The sequence below is a fragment of the Mytilus edulis genome, chromosome 13 (assembly GCF_963676685.1).
Source record: "Mytilus edulis chromosome 13, xbMytEdul2.2, whole genome shotgun sequence".
NCBI lineage: Eukaryota > Metazoa > Mollusca > Bivalvia > Mytilida > Mytilidae > Mytilus > Mytilus edulis.
In genome coordinates, this window is record NC_092356.1 from 19,951,646 (window position 1) to 19,969,393 (window position 17,748).

The following is a 17,748-nucleotide window of genomic DNA, read 5'->3' on the forward strand; positions in this document are numbered from 1 at the left end:
TAGTTAAATTTTTGTGTTTTGGTCTGTTTTTCTCATACTATATGCAATAGGTCTACTATATTTGCTGTATGGAATGATTGTTAGGTGTACATGTCTAGCGGGCAGATGTCATGTGACCTTGACCTCATTTTCATGGTTTAGTGGTCAAAGTTAAGTTTTTGAGTTTTGGTCTTTTTATCTAATACTATATGCCATAGGTCAACTATATTTGGTGTATGGAAATATTTTATGATCTTCATGTCAGTCGCACAGGTTTTATTTGACCGTGACCTCATTTTCACGGTTCATTGCACAGCGCTAACTTTTTGGGTTTTGGTCTATTTTTCTTAAACTATAAGTAATGGGTCAACTATATAATATGTTGTATAGAAGCATTGTTAGCTGTACATGTCTGCCTGGCATGGTTCATCTGACCTTGACCTCATTTTCAAGGTTCATTGGTCTTTGTTTAGTTATCTTGGTTAATGTTAAGTTTATGTGACAGTTATAATAAAGCTTAGCTTTATACTTAGGACTATCAGCATAATATCAATGATTAGTTTAGAAGGCGAGACATTTCAGCGTGTGCACTCTTGTGTAAATTTATTGGGGTGTAAAAGCGTTGACCGAAGTACATTTTGTATGAAGCGCGGAAGCGCTTCATACTAAAAATGTGCGCACGGTCAACGCTTTTACAACCCTATAAAGTTACAAAAAGAAGCATTCAATACTTATAATTACATTTTTTTAGCTAGAATCATGAAAACACGATTTTTATCAAGTTTTCATTTAATTTACCTGTGCACTTTATTGTGGGACCTCGTGTCATCATGAATGATAAATGTTATTGTCTAATACAATTGTTTCAGGAATAGCACGAGATGTGCAGTTGGCCAATCAGAATAACGTATTATAATGAAACATACATCTAATGTAATTATTTTCTTGTAAATGGAGGCGTATAAACCTAGGCCTCGTGTAGGGCGAATGACAAGCTCTTTGCTATATAGGGAACCCGTGCAACAACTTTTTGGTGGGACCATAGATGTTATGTTGCCAGTCAAAATCTTCGCGCTTATCAAAGATGCCCTCATTTGAACATGTTAGTCAAAATATCTAGCCTTTAATCATCGTCTGGCTTTCCAAGGTTGCAGAACAGAACTTATATACTGATTGTATAAATGTCTGAATGTTTATATGAATAAGAAGATGTCATTTATGGTATGATTGCTGAATGAGACAACATCTGATTATTCATAGGCGGATCCAGGGGGGGGGGGGGGGGGGCTGTGGACCCGGGCCCCCCTTTCGTGGGAAAAATTTGGTTGATTATATAGGGAATCACTGATGCATGACTGGAGTGGGCCCCCCCCCCCCTTTTAGGAAAGGTTCTGAATCCGCCACTGTTATTTTTAAAGAAGTTGAATGATCTCTTTAAAGTGTTAATTGACTGTATGGGCAGGATCACATTGTGATGGTAGGTATTACTAGCCCTGTGGTTAACCGATGGAATGCAAGATCATTACACGGGGGAAAAAACTTTAAAAATGCTAGCATTTTATTGAAATAATTTAAACTATAAACATTGTACAATATATAAGAAGGTAAATTAGCAAAAAGATGTGACATATTCGGTTCATATCTATATAATTGTCTTATTTTATCGGATTTTATGTTTGAACATGATATCTTCAAATAAGAAGATGTGGTATAATTGCTGATGAGACAACTTCCGATTATTTTCTAAAAGTTGAATGATCTCTTTAAAGTGTAGATTGACTGTGGGGGAAGGTATCAATTGTGGTTAACCGATGTAAATCCAAGATCACTACGCGGAAAAAAATTCTTCCTTATCAATTAAATTTATCAAAGCATAAAATTAAGTTTTAAAGAACTGGTGTTCCAAACAATATTTGTTTAGAGATGTTGATGTCATATTAATCTATTATTAACAATTGCAGACGGCAATTGTCACGAAGATCTAAATAATATCATTTGCTAATTAAAAGAAGTACTTTTACACGTCTGGAAATTTTTGTCCACGTGTCAACATATATATGCAACATCATTTATTCAATAATTTGATTCAGGTCTTTCATTCATGATCCTTTGTTCATATGTTCTGGTCTGATTAGTTCGCTTAGTGCACAAAGTTGACCTAGCTGAATATCGGTTAGGGACGACATAAAAATATCAATAAAGGATAAAAAAAAAACTTAATTCAAATAGTTTGGGGGTGGGGGTCAAAATTGCTGCCAGTTTTGTTAAATTGACATCGATTTTATATATATTTTTATTTGTTAATCAATTTTTCCCAAATTAAGTTTAGAGGGGGTAGGGGGTCAGTGAAAAAAACTATATGAATTAAGTATTTTATTCTACATTGAACTTTTGATGTCGTCCCTTTTGATAATATATCAATCTTATAAACAAACAAGAATGTGTCCATAGTACACGGATGCCCCACTCGCACTATCATTTTACACGTTCACTGGACCGTGAAATTGGGGTCAATACTTTAATTTGGCATTAAAATTAGAAAGATCATATCATAGTTAACATGTGTACTAAGTTTCAAGTTGATTGAACTTCAACTTCATCAAAAACTACCTTGACCAAAAACTTTAACCTGAGCTTCACACTATCTTCTTCTTTGTTCAGTGGACCATGAAATTGGGGTCAATACTTTAATTTGACATTAAAATTAGAAAGATCATATCATAGTTAACATGTGTACTAAGTTTCAAGTTGATTGGACTTCAACTTCATCAAAAACTACCTTGACCAAAAACTTTAACCTGAGCTTCACACTATCTTCTTCTTTGTTCAGTGGACCATGAAATTGGGGTCAATACTTTAATTTGACATTAAAATTAGAAAGATCATATCATAGGGAACATAAAATTGAGAATGGAAATGGGGAATGTGTCAAAGAGACAACAACCCGACCAAATAAAAAACAACAACATGTCTACTAAGTTTCAAATTGATTGGACTTCAACTTCATCAAAAACTACCTCGACCAAAAACTTTAACCTGAAACGGGACGAACGAACGGACGGACGAACGGAGCACAGACCAGAAAACATAATGCCCCTCTACTATCGTAGGTGGGGCATACAAAGGAGTATGGTATGATTGCCAATGAGACAACTCTCTACAAGAGACCAAATGACTCAGATTAACAACTATAGGTCACGTGCGACCTTCAATGTTGTTTCAGAATCTATGTTTTTCTTTACAATATGAATATAACTCAAGTATGGATTTTTGTATGTACAATGTATGCACGTTTAGTAAATAGAATTAAACGACTACAAATTATGATAAAACAATCGAAAAAATCATCAAAGATACCAGGCTTGAAATTTTGTACGCCAACGCGTTTCGTCTACAAAAGGCTCGGCCATCAGTGATGCTATAATAAAAACTTGGAAAGTTAAAAGGCCAATTAAAGTACGAGTTATAATAGCAATTAGGTCCAAAAATTCCGAAAGGTTTTTCCGAATACAACTATGGTAATCTATTTGTGGATTAGGAAAACTTCTTTAGTTCCTTTATTGCGTTATCAGTTTTAATTTCTTAGAAATTAGTATAAAAGGAAGTGACGTACTAGTCAACAAGAATGTACATGTAGGCCACAGACCACAATTAATTCCTCTATCAGTTCTTTATAACCTTTTGCATCATTAAAAAAATTGCAACATGCACTTTTGTCAAATTTTTTTGTGTGTGTAATGTATAGTCCTAGTCCAAATATATATCCAAAATTCAGAAAGATTGACACAATCACTTTTACAGCCAATACACATCCATACCCCTATTGACAAGTCAAGAGATGTTCCGAAAACTGTAAATATTACCTTTTTGCACTTGGCCTAATCACTCATTCCAAATCAAAATCAGTTAAAATACAACATCCAAAAATTCATTTCACCTCTCTTTATTCATTTCCACCAAAAAAAATCTAAGAAATGAGTGAGGAAGGGAAAGAAAAAAATTAAGGAAAAATACACTCTAATTAAAAGGAACTATAGGAAAACGAAAAGCGAAGCGAACAGCAGGGTCATTAATTGTGATCTTGGGCCTGTACAACCTAACGACATAAAACTTAAAGACAACGGGAATATTGTGTTTATGGAGATTAGAGGTTAATATATTCAGTGCGATATTCAACCTTATTGTTTTATAAAAAGTTATGATTGTATTATGAGGGTCTGCAGAAGAGAATTATGGGCAAAACATAACAAAAAGGGCATATAAAGAAAAGAATAGAGCAAATAAGGCAAAAAGGATCAATAGTACAGATTTAAGGTGTGCTTAAATACAAAGAATAGAGACAAATTTAACCACGTCGCATTTTTGCGCAAGTCAGGAGCCTCTGCCCTTTTTTAGTTTTGTGTGATTTTTAATTTTAGTTTCTTGTGTATAAATGTAATTCGGATTTTAGTATGATGTCCATTATCACTGAATAAGTAACATATTTGTTTAGGGGTCAACTGAAGGAATCCTCCAGGTGCGGGAGTTTCTCGCTGCATTGAAGACCCATTGGTGCACTTCGGCTGTTGTCTGCTCTATGGTCGGGTTGTTGTCTCTTTAACACATTCCCCGTTTCCATTCTCAATTTTAATAATGGACAAACAATTAAATAACAAATAGAGAATAGACAAAATAAAATAAAAAAGAATCATAAAAGGGGACTCCATCGAGATCCTCCTTCATGTCATGAAAATATAATAATCTAAATGCAGCTGATTGAACTTATGTATGCATGTATCGTGGTCGGGAATGTTTGTTTTGTTCTAATAATGGAAACGCTTCAGTCACAATATGTCTTCTAATAGATGTATATGATCACGATGGTACACTATAATGATGTCAAATTAATTAACCTTGGGTAATTATAATCACCTGACAGTTTTTCCTGGAATTGTTTATGATTAGTTGAATGCATTTTGTTTGTCCATGCAATGTACAGTGACATATATTTCATATTCATGTCTCGAACAAATCAGAAGTTGAAATTCAGTACGATTTTTTGCTGGCAGTTACAAGATCGTGCCTGCACGTACTGTCCATTGCGATGCTGCATGGAATTTCATGCAAATGTCACCGATATATATTAAGTGTAGGACCGTAATTTAAGTTCTATTGGATACTTCTCAGTAAGTATTACTATGACTTAACAGTGTTTAAAAATAATATGGTTTTTAGCTAAATATTGTTGTGTTATTTACATTGTATTAGTCTACTGGTTGAGATTAAAAGGGTCTGAGGGTTGAGATATTCGTGTGCGTGACACAACGAATGATCATTGTAAAGCTTGTGTCATATCTATTTTTTGTAATTTAGAGAAAATAGTACGTTCAAGCTATATGTGTTTTTCTCATTCTTGAAGACTGTACGGTGACCTAGTATAGCTGTTAACTTATAATAATATATCATTTCAAGCGATATGTGTTTTGCTCATTCTTGAAGGTTCGTACGGTGACCTACAGGTGTTAACTTCTATTCCTTGTTTCTATATGAACTGTTGACATGTGTATTGAGTGTTGATTTCAGATCTCTTCAATTCATTGTTTTTCGTGTTTCTATCAGATCGATGATGCCTTGTGGCACCGTTAAAGTCCACAATTTCTATAAAATCCGCAACACCGCTAAAGTCCACAACAAATTGCCGCTAAAGTTCACAAACTAACCGATAAAGTCCGCAAAATTACCTCCGCTAAAGTCCAAAAGAAAACGCCGCTAAAGTCCACAAAATAACACCGTTAAAGTCCACATATTTTTCTTATAAATAAAAAAATCGGTTCGATTGTTTTTTTTGTTTTTTTTTTATCCCGGTAGTACAATACAAAGCATGGGCTTTTGTGTCTGGTAGCTTTTTTTTTTATCAGTTTGATAAATGGAAAAAAAGTATCTATAGAAGATTTTGTTCCATTAATTTTAATTGTTGTATTATGATGATCCGATCAATGAAACAAACAGGCTAATTTGGACATCATTTCTAAAATTTTATCTAGTCATAGTAAATTCGTTAGTTATAAAAATAATAACTGCATTCTTCATGAACTGATTTTTTCTTATTCTTAATATATAATCACTTTTTGACGTCACCAATGTACTGTACATATCAAAAGTATCGGGATATGTTATTAATAATGGTTTTTTTTATGTTGATGTTTAAAAACACGAGCATGTACAAGAAATTTGACAAATGAATCGATTTAGCTAGTTTTAATTAAATTGTTACCAAACATAAGCACATGGACATGGGGTCAAAATAATGTACCATGAACTCCCCTCCAGCAATTTTTTTCAAACTATTATATATAAAAAAGAAGCTGATTGCTAATGAGACAACTCTTTACAAGAGACCAAATGACACAGAAATTAACAACTATAGGTCACTGTACAGCCTTCAACAATGAACAAAGTCCATACCGCATAGTCAGCTACAAATGTCCCCGAAATAACAATATAAACAATTAAATCGATAAAACTAACGGCTTATTTATGAACGAAAAACAAATATGTAACACATAACCAAACGACAACCACTAAATTAAAAACCCCTGAATTGAATCTGGCAGGATTAAGCATGTTAGCAGGATCCAAACCCTCCCCTAACCTGGGACAGTGGTGTAACAGTACAACATAAGAACGAACTTTAAAAATCAGTTGAAAAATGGATACAAATACTACACAGAGTGGACGTATATATTTAAAAATGCAAGTAGGAATAGAAATATGGTCACTTTGGTCTTCTTCCCACTGGCAATAATGACTTACCAAAATCGGACGTCCGCTTAATTGTGAGGGGAGTACGATTTTCAACAAATGTAAAAGAGTTGTGACGCTATATCCAATCCGTAGAGAGAGTATCATTTCAACAACTTTTTGATAGGCCGTCGGTGGCCTTTTGTCTGAGCCTGTTTCAAGGCAAATTTCTATCCCTATTCAAATACTATCATTGTCCAGTGACAGTCCAAGTTTTATTAACCTTTTTTATATTTTTTTATATCCCGGATGGCATCTTTTACAGGACCTACCTATTGTATGTATTGTTCAATTGTTCTCGTGATGAACATGCATGCAATATTCGTCACTGGACTTAAGCAACATTATAATATTGTTAAGTACTTTATCAGTTTATGATTATGTTATTATCATTTTGAGGACTCTTGTGAGGATTAGATTTAACTAATGGGATTATCCTCTTGCAATAAAGATTATTTGTTTAAAATATTGTTCAATAAGTTCGTATCGAACTACTGGGGTGTCGGACTATTTGAGTGTCGGACCAATGGGATGTCAGGTTAATGGGGCGTCGGACTAATGGGGTGTTGGATCAATGGAGTGTCGGACTAATGAGGAGTCGGAATAACGGGGCTGCCGAAAGTTATTGTGATTTTAACATTAAGTTATATTTTCATTTATTTAATGAAGAATGCATGTCTTTCAGTAAATGCTAATTATCATAAAAGGCAGTGTTAGATTTTTTACACGAATGAAATTGTTAGATAAAAATTCTTAGTATTAGTACATTTAATCTAACTTTGAATTTATCTTGTTCCAAAATCTCCTATAACGAAATACATCTGTTTCACTGAGAGTCTTAGACTGTGCCACGGTAGGGTACTGGGTCCTAAAGATGACCGTGCGAGGGCTGTATAGCCAGTCAAGGTCGTTAAACACTTCAAGTTGTTGTCTTTCATATAAAAAATATACCTAAGAATACTGTTTAAAGTACTAAAGTGACCCACAACATATACATGTATGTTCCAGACGAGTATACTCATACGGTCCGACCGTACGCGTATGGTTCGACCGTGTGAGTATACGTATTCAGTCCTGATACTCATATGGTCTGTAACATATACGTGTCATTATCAAAAAACATGCAAAACTATGTTATTTGGTCTTTTTAAGTCACAGACATGAAAATATATCAAAATAACACTTGCATAATTATGTTAGATATGAATGTTTTGTGATACACAATATACTGTTTACAGTATGAAATGTAATAAAAACATCCTTAATGTTTTCTTAAACCCTTGAAGATCGCCAGAATTAACTGTTATTTTTATGCCCCACCTACGATAGTAGAGGGGCATTATGTTTTCTGGTCTGTGCGTCCGTTCGTTCGTCCGTCCGTCTGTCCGTTCGTTCGTTCGTCCGTTCGTTCGTTGTACCGTTCGTTCGTCCGTCTGTCCCGCTTCAGGTTAAAGTTTTTGGTCAAGGTAGTTTTTGATGAAGTTGAAGTCCAATCAACTTGAAACTTAGTACACATGTTCCTTATGATATGATCTTTCTAATTTTAAGGCCAAATAAAACTTTTGACCCCAATTTCACGGTCCACTGAACATAGAAAATGAAAGTGCATGTTTCAGGCTAAAGTTTTTGGTCAAGGTAGTTTTTGATGAAGTTGAAGTCCAATCAACTTGAAACTTAGTACACATGTTCCCTATGATATTATCTTTCTAATTTTAATGCCTAATTATATTTTTTATCCAATTTCACGGTCCATTGAACTTGGAAAATGATAGTGGGAGTGGGGCATCCGTGTACTTTGGACACATTCTTGTTTACTATAAATCCTTTCAGACTTGAAATAGGACTCTTATTCATATCATTTGTTATTATGATTTATCACTTTTTATTGCATTTTGATACATACAAACATTTTTTAATGATTTTGGGAGGTGTGTGTTGGTTTTATAATAAAAAAATTCCCCAAAAGGAAATGTAACATTTTTAAGTCAATGGTGTTACCAAAGGACAAATTAGTAGGATAAGAGTTATCTTTCGCAAGATTTGGGCATTTACAACAGTTTCCTTCTTAGCAATGTTACCTGTAAGCATGTTATGCAAAAGAAAACAAACAATTATGTTGAAGATGTAGTGAAAAAATCGTAAAAGTAAGTAAAGGTTATATCGTAATTGGAAATAGTGTCCATGGTGTACGCTTTATAAAAATCATTTTTTGAAAACATTTCCTTAACTTTGAATAATGAAACATATTGATTATAGAAACATGCACTAGTAAAACATATAGAATAGGGTAATTGAGCACTTATTTCGTAACAGAATCTTAAAATACACCTTAAATCATTGGTGTTACTGTCAATGGTGAGACCATTTTGATAAAATAACACCATTGACCAGTTTAGTAACACCACTGAATATATCATGACAATCAGCATTGTTTTGTGTTTCTTTCATGTTTAACAAATTAAGCTTAACATCATATTATTTATAAAAAACAATACTTATTTAACAATGTTTTAACAATATCATGTATTACATATACACAGTTTTCACAAACTGATGTATGCTGGTAACACCAATGACACTATTTAGTAACACTATTGACATTTTTAGTAATGGATGTTATGTTATATGATTTGAGATTTTTTAGCCTAAGAATTATTTTTTCATCTTTTTCTTTTGCTCGGTGATCTTGGCTTTGTGTTCAGTACTTGATAAAGGTAAAATTTGAAATGTGATGTCATTGGTGATACTTTTGTGTCATTGGAGTTACTGAAGGGTCAGTGGTGTTACTATATAAATATGCGACATTTTTTTTTTATCTTTATTCATAAATGAAAGTGTTTTTAGGTCGTGTACGAAGGATTAGGTATATTATTGTCATTTAGTCTTATACAATTCACATATATTCAGTTTAAGTGTATTTTTTAGTATTTACAACGGCCATAATTATAATTAGGACAACAAACTTTTTTACGACAATGTATTCTAAAATTTTTGTTTAAATAGAATGCACAGCTACATGTATATGAATAATGTCAATAAATCGTAATTTAAACCTAAACAACAAATGGGAATAGTTGTTTGATGTTAAACAATAATATTTAGTACCTAAATGTATGCTTTAGATTGGTAACACCATTGACACGATTCTTTCAAAGGATGACCTAGTAAAATTGTTAAAATTGAAGAAACTCTTCATTTTTCCCATTGCATATTTCTGAATATCGTTGCTACCATACTATAGAATAGCGGGACACATTTAAAAGTTTTAAACAATGACATCATTTTTCAAAATATTACCTCGTCGAAATTTGCACTTTTTTTATAATGACCCATACATGTAGCACTGTTGAAATGAAATATTTTATACTTGTACTCATCATTGGTAAGACACAATACAGAACCGCATCCGAGTATAATTTATTCAATTCATCTTTTAATTTAACGTATTCTGAAACAAATACATTTTCCTTTTTGAAAAATACATACAAACCAATGAGTTTTCGAAATCAGCTCAGCACCACAAAATGCATGTGGGGAATTCTTTTATTTATCATTATTCGATTTCAAAGAAAGAACATTATGGTTTTTAGATTTATGGACCGTTTCGGCTGCTTTACAGCCTTACCTAAACTGAAAGGATTTCGTTCTTATTATCATAATGGTTCATAGATATTTTCAAAGGAAATTCTAATGCTAAATATAGGCGCCAAGATTTTTCAGTGTGTACAAATTGTTACCAAAGAATACAAAAAAAAAGCACCATAGCTAGATAACTTTTCAGAAATGTTACCTGTTTGATTGATAGAAAATCATAATACAAAGATCAGATACTACAGTGTATAATCTTTTCATTTATCAAAAATATAATTCAAGCTGATAAGAAAACTTTCCAAGAACAAACGTCTATGCTTTTTATTAGTTCTATACTTTCAGAATTTTAAAAAAAGAAGCGAATTAATTTTTTAATAATAAAAAAAAAGTTGTGTGGACTTTAACGGTGTTATTTTGTGGACTTTAACGGTGTTATTTTGTTGACTTTAGCGGAACGTTTTCTTGTGGACTTTAGCGGAGGTAATTTTGTGGACTTTAGCGGCAATTTTTTGTGGACTTTAGCGGCAATTTTTTGTTGACCTTAGCGGTGTTGTGGACTTTAACAGTGCCACAATGCCTGATAAGAAGTATGTCAAGGATGAAATTCAGACAACTATTCGGGAAAAAACAAGATACATGCATCTGAGATAGACTTATTTAAAAACAGTCTTTGTTGGTCTACCTCATCATGACTTTTGGATATTTTGTGTTCTGGTGTAACCTGTTTTTTAATCATATTTTTTTCAATCAATTTTCACTGCATTTAAAACATTGGTTATTGAGTGACAGGACATACACACAAATCTCATGTTGTACTGTTATACCACTGTACCAGGTAAGGGGGGGGGGGGGGGTAAAATTTTTAACCGCGCCACATTCTGTATGTATATGTGCCTGTCCCAAGTAAGGAGCCTGTAATTCAGTGGTTGTCGTTTGTTTGTGTGTTGCATATTTGGTTGTTGTTCATTTTTTACATAAATTAGGCCGTTAGTGTTCTCGCTTGAATTGTTTTACATTGTCATTTCGGGGCCTTTTATAGCGGACTATGCGGTATGAGCTTTGCTCATTGTGAAGGCCGTACGGTGACCTATAGTTGTTAATTTCTGTGTTATAATGGTCTCTTGTGCATGGAGAGTTGTCTCATTGGCAATGATACCACATCTTATTTTTTTATATAAACAATATATCTGATATAAAAGAAGTTTGGAAGATTTTGTTTTTTCACTTGTTCTTGCATAAGGTTTGGATTATGCATCATGAGTACAAAAACATGTCTGTTAGTAGGGATGCACAATTAGTATAGGAAACCTACAACTCCCAACGCAAGGTTGTCGGCTCTCCTGACCTTCCAGAAGTCCTGTGTTTAACTGATTGGCGATTTTATGAGCTTCGGTCCTTGCTTAGAAGTTAGGAAACCGACTATCTATTAAAATGTCAATCCACCAAAATCAATAAATATGTTGTTATTTTATAAATTTCAATATTTCGACAATAGCACCCTCGGTGTACATGTTTTTTTAATCATTAAGATTGTTTAGATTAAATAAATACTTTTCATTACATAAAACAATAAATTTGTATCTACAAAAGGGTCTGATTAATATATATATATTCGATTTTCAATTGATCTTTGGGAGAATAGTGTAAAGCCTAGACAAATTAAAAAAAAATCTTTATGTAACTGCAAGATTGAAAAGACAATTGTTGAAGATTTTGCAGATAATCTTCAAAATTTTAAACATTCCACTTCTGAATGACACCGTTTGTGGAATATGCTATATACAATTTTGTACATCGATGGATGTAAGACCGCTAGCTAGAAAGACTAAGTCTCGCTATCGGGACGATATGTGGTTCGTTGTTGTTTGTCTTCATTCGTCTTTTTCGCACTTGTTGGTCTGTTGTACTATCCAGATTGAATATCTAGTATATCATTTTCTATTATATCTTTTTATTGTTATTATGCAAATATTTGAATGATATACGATAATATTTTCAATGGTAGAGTGTAACAAATCATTTCACTGGAGAAATCTAATAAAAACATTTTGATTTTGATCAATTTAAAGTCATAATATTACTAAAATACTTGTCAATGATAATTGTGAAAAAAACATTAAAAACCAACATAGGAAATTGGAAAAAAATTAACAGCGAAATGTTTATACGTGTAATTAATTATACAATTGTCCTAACCATCCTTTATAATCGGCGGTAATTCAATTTATAGTTTATTTAATGTTCTCAATGACTCTCAATCTCATTAAATTAAAATTATTATAATAATAATCCAATTACAATTAATACAATGGCGATCAGTAATACTAGTACTTACATGTAACAGGTTAACCAACGACGTTATATTTACAAGCTAAATCTGGAATATGCTTGTTATTTACGAAATTAGTGTATTGGAAATGTTTATTATTATTAAAAATTGAGACGCCACGTTATAAATTAACCAGATCTCTATTCTTGACCATTCGACTTGGAACTGGATTGATTGGTAAGTACAATGTAAACATCTAGTAAGATCTCAATTTATTTAATTTTCATTTTTTTATTTTTATTTTTCATTTTTTTTTTTGGGGGGGTGCATCAGTTATTCCACAGTCCTTATCACTCAGTAGTTATACTCCGGTACCAGTGGCGGATCCAGAACTTTTCATAAAAGGGGGGGGGGCGCTCCAGTCATGCTTCAGTGATTCCCTATATAATCAACCATTTGTTTTTCTGCCTATGGGTATTGTCCTAATTTTATCATTAGTACTTAGGTTCTAACATGATTTATAACCAACCATTCTTTAATTGTCCGTTTAAAAAATATAGAAACTATTTTAAGAAACCAACGTTTCAATTTTCTAAGGCAAAGTTTTAAATTTTACCTTAGATAGTAATGAGATCCTTTTTGGTCATAGAGCTTAACTTTCACTATTTCATCAGTCAGAGACATATGATACACTGTATGTACTGTATTGTTTCATCAGTCAGAGACATATAATACACTGTATGTACTGTATTGTTTCATCAGTCAGAGACATATAATACACTGTATGTACTGTATTGTTTCATCAGTCAGAGACATATAATACACTGTATGTACTGTATTGTTTCATCAGTCAGAGACATATAATACACTGTATGTACTGTATTGTTTCATCAGTCTCTGATAAAGCTCACGGCATCTAGTCCTTTAAGGCTAAGTGGACTATTACCATCACTTGGCGTCTGTCAGCGTCCAAGGTCAAAAACTGGAAAAAAATATCAGTGGACTGAACTAAAATATATATATATTCCATTCATACACTTTAGGGATATTTTCATAAGTAACGAAAAATATTTGTTTTATTTCTCTCGCCATGCTCGTCCGAATTAAGTAATACTATGTCTTTACTTAATGCCTTAGTATAAATTAGACTAAATTTGGAGATAGTTTTGGACCGCTCTCTATACCTTGTTCTTTTCCCCTGCAAACAAAGGTTTTGACTATATATAATTATATTTAAACAGGAGAAATCCCTCTAGTTTATTCAAACGAAAAGAAATATAATATATTACAGCAGATTCCAACGAGTATGAAGCTCCAGATAGATTCTTTGGTTAGCTTCCTTGCTAGCTCAACCATGAAATCATTATTACCTTAAAATTGGGAGGAGTATAGCACCAATTCATCATCCAATGAAAACACTCATATCAATGGCCTGTTTATAAATATGTATGTTTCATACAAACAGGTATACCTAAACAACTTTGCAAATTAAATTTCATTTCCTATAGTCTGATTGACTTAAAAAATTCTTTGTTAGCTGTCAGCAACTACGAGTACTCTCAGATCTGTACTGTGTCTTTTTGTTGTTGGGATGAACGGTTCATTCTGGCTATTCCTACATTATGAATTTTATATGTAAATAGTAAAATTTTATGTACGAATAGCCAGGATTTTTATGTAAACAATGGGATTATGTAGGATAATGTTGTAACAACACTAGACTAATGAATCAAGGTAAATCCAGGTATAAAATCTTGTGGAAAATAAAGAAAAAGAAAAGTTTATATTACAATATTGACATAATGTTATTCGCAAGAAATTACAATTATTTAGTTGCAAACATTAATTTATGCAAGTAAATAATATCAATTGAAACATAAATTAAATTTTAATGATTATTCTTTGAATCACAACACTAAATTTGATTTATACCTAACAAAGCACCAAACATACACAACATTGACATTAATCATACACTCACACAGTAATGCATTGTACTTATAAATTGAATATACAAGAGACTACAAAGTCTTAATCGATGTACAGGACATGAATCGCAACATGCATCTCCATACTCGACTGGAGTAAGCTCACAATTTTGTAACCTTGTTTCAGTGTTTGCAGTCTGTAATCTGTGCTTCTTCTTGTCTCAACAACTTGGTCATGCATGCTGAAGATAATTTTGTGAGGTGCCTCTACTAACTTCTTTAGTTTACTATGTCAGCCTTCTAGATGGTTTGTTGTTCTATGACCTACTGTTGTGTAGTTGGTTGTTTTCTACCCAGGAGTAGGTTTCAAAATCTGTAAAAATAAGGGTTAGGATTGGTGTGCTAATATCTGCATCATCGATATCCCCCAGTGCGTTAAATCAAACATCTTCAACTGTATTGGGTAGTAAAATGGTAGAACTGCAGCTCTTCGAACAAGTTGGTGAATGTCGCCCTTTTCACTGTATTCAGTCTTCAAACCATGCTTATGTGCAATTCGCCGGATACACTGAGTGTAGTGGAAAAAGGACCCTTTAATATTGATTCTTGGAAAGATTGAGGCGGCTGTGAAAAAGCTATTTTGTAGTCGAGGAACATCGCGGCTATTTGTAGTAGAATGTCGAAGGAAATTTTAAACCAGTTCAAAGTTAATAGCTTGGCTTAATCTATTAGGCCAATTTGTATTAATAATAATTATGTACTGTTAGCGTTACTTTTGATAATATCTTCATTTTAAAAAATCGTATTTTATTAAAAAATAAAATGAATTTAATAAATTATATAGGCTGGAATTCAAGGTGTGGGTTACTTTTAAGTATTCTTTTAAATACGTTTTTCCAGACTTAAAATGCTTTTACTATTTTTTTATTTCTAGAAATTCCACAGTAATTGAAAAAAAAACTAAATTTTAATATTTGATGCATGTTTGCAAATAAACAAATTCCATTTTTTACATATAAAAATACTTTTTTATTCAATTTTTCACATTTAAATTGACCTTTGATCCAATTAGACACTAATGAATAAAACAACAAAGCTTGCAATAACAACATGTATTGTTCTTCCACTAATCCCCCCTGTAGGAATAGACAGAATAGTAAAATACAAAATGTAGGAATAGCCAGAAGATACCGGGATGAACAAGTACCCAGTCACGTCCACTCTGTGTTTTTGTTAGATTTAAGATAAGCCATTTCGACTGATTTTTTTATAGTTTGTTCTTAAGTTGTAAAGTTATACTGTCCCAGGTTTGGTGAGTGTTGGTGCCTTCAAACTAGTTCAACGCCGCCACATTCTGTATGTGCCTGTCCAAAGTCAGGAACCTGTAACTCAGCGGTAGTCGTTTGTTGTTGCGTAACATATTTGTTTGTCATTCGTTATTTTCTACATACATTAGGCTGTTGGTTTTCTCGTTTGAACTGTTTTACATTTATAGCTGACTATGCGGTATGGGCTTTGCTCATTGTACACGGCCGTGCGGTGGCATGAAGGTGTTATTTTTGTATTGTTTGGTCTATTGTGAAGAGTTGTCTTTATGGTGGTCTAGTGTTTATAGACTCAGACATTATTTTTTAAGTTGAGAAAGCGACTTTCCTTGTTCATTGGAAACTCACCCTGTCCAATTGTTGTAATAACAAAATGTGTGCTTAATAATGAATGTACACTAAATTTCACATGCACCTGTCCAGATTTGAAGTGAGCACACATTAGGGTAAACTTCTGGATATAGTGTCCACTTCATGGAGAGGACCTGTAAAATTGTAAGAAGATTTTTTCATTTACACCTGTTCACTATTGGAGTGAGAACACAGACTGGTAAACTTCTGTATAATGCCCACTTTATGGAAAGGGCATGTTAAATTGTTAGTAGATTTTGTCATTTACATTTGTTCAATATCAGAGTGAGATCACAGATGTATAAACTTCTGTATAGTGCCCACTTTATGGAGAGAGCATGTTAAATTGTAAGTAGATTTGGTCATTTACACCTGTTCACCATCGGTTTGAGAACACAGAAGTGTAAACCTCTAGATAGTGCCCACTTTATGGAGAGGGCATGTTAATTTGTAAGTTGATTTTGTCATTTACACCTGTTGATCATCGGTTTGAGAACACAGAAGGGTAAACCACTGGATAGTGCCCACTTTTTGGAGAGATGGCATGTTAATTTGTAAGTTGATTTTTTCATTTACACCTGTTCACCATCGGTTTGAGAACACAGAAGGGTAAGCCTCTAGATAGTGCCCACTTTATGGAGAGATGGCATGTTAATTTGAAAGTTGATTTTTTCATTTACACCTGTTCACCATCGGTTTGTGAACACAGAAGGGTAAGCCTCTAGATAGTGCCCACTTTATGGAGAGGGCATGTTCAATTGTAAATAGAATTTGTCATTTACACCTGTCCTTCATCTGCGTGAGCACGCATTTGGGATAAATATCTGTAATGTGCCCACTTAAAGTTTGTTGAGAGGGCATGTCATTTTTTATTATTCTTTCATTACACAAATTGAAAAGGAAAAATACGCAATAAATGTAACTATCGGTAGTAATACTTCACATAATTTACAGTCGCGTTTATAGTAAATAGGCAGGAACTTACTGCGCATTGCAGACTGCGCATTGTGAGCAGGTGGAGTACGTACTAATTGTGTTTTTTGTTTTGTGGTTTGTTCTCCTACTTGAAAAAAAACCACATAATAAATATTCCAAATCTATTGGAATAGTTATTTTGAATTTACAAAATGACAATAATGACGATAAAGTTTAGTTGTTTATTATACACGGAAGAAAAGAAAGAGAGAAAAAAAGGATCGGTAATATAAGACTTTTGAAGCTCTTTGTTTCATAAGCTTGACACTATATGCGTCAGGTAAAATTCATATCTTTTATACTTTAGATATTCAATTACAATAATTCAGAAACAGACTAATAAATAAAACCATGGATGTCATTCTAATCAACAACTAAAACAAATTCTATGAAAGATCACGATAAACGCATTGATAACAATAGACAAAATAACACGATATCTTAATCAGCATTCACAGATGTGATTGTTTTTTCTCAAGAATCTTCAACGCTGTATTAAGCTTCTAGCTACCTATTCTATTGTCTGTTCTTATAGTAATCAGTTGAACAC

The 17,748-nt window shown here is 33.0% G+C and overlaps 1 protein-coding gene across 3 annotated transcripts in view; it reads left to right on the forward strand.

Annotated features, from left to right (window-relative positions):
* The first annotated feature begins 4,783 nt into the window (after positions 1-4,783).
* The window catches only part of LOC139499975 (uncharacterized), a 35,453-nt gene continuing 22,488 nt past the window's right edge, over positions 4,784-17,748 (forward strand). Inside the window, exon 1 of one of the 3 annotated variants that reach the window (XM_071288647.1) lies at positions 4,784-4,876. The gene's annotated coding sequence lies outside the window, so the exon portion shown is untranslated. Of the gene's footprint in view, positions 4,877-4,917; positions 5,145-17,748 lie in introns of those variants that run through there. The other 2 variants (XR_011658278.1, XM_071288646.1) reach the window with 2 other exon arrangements.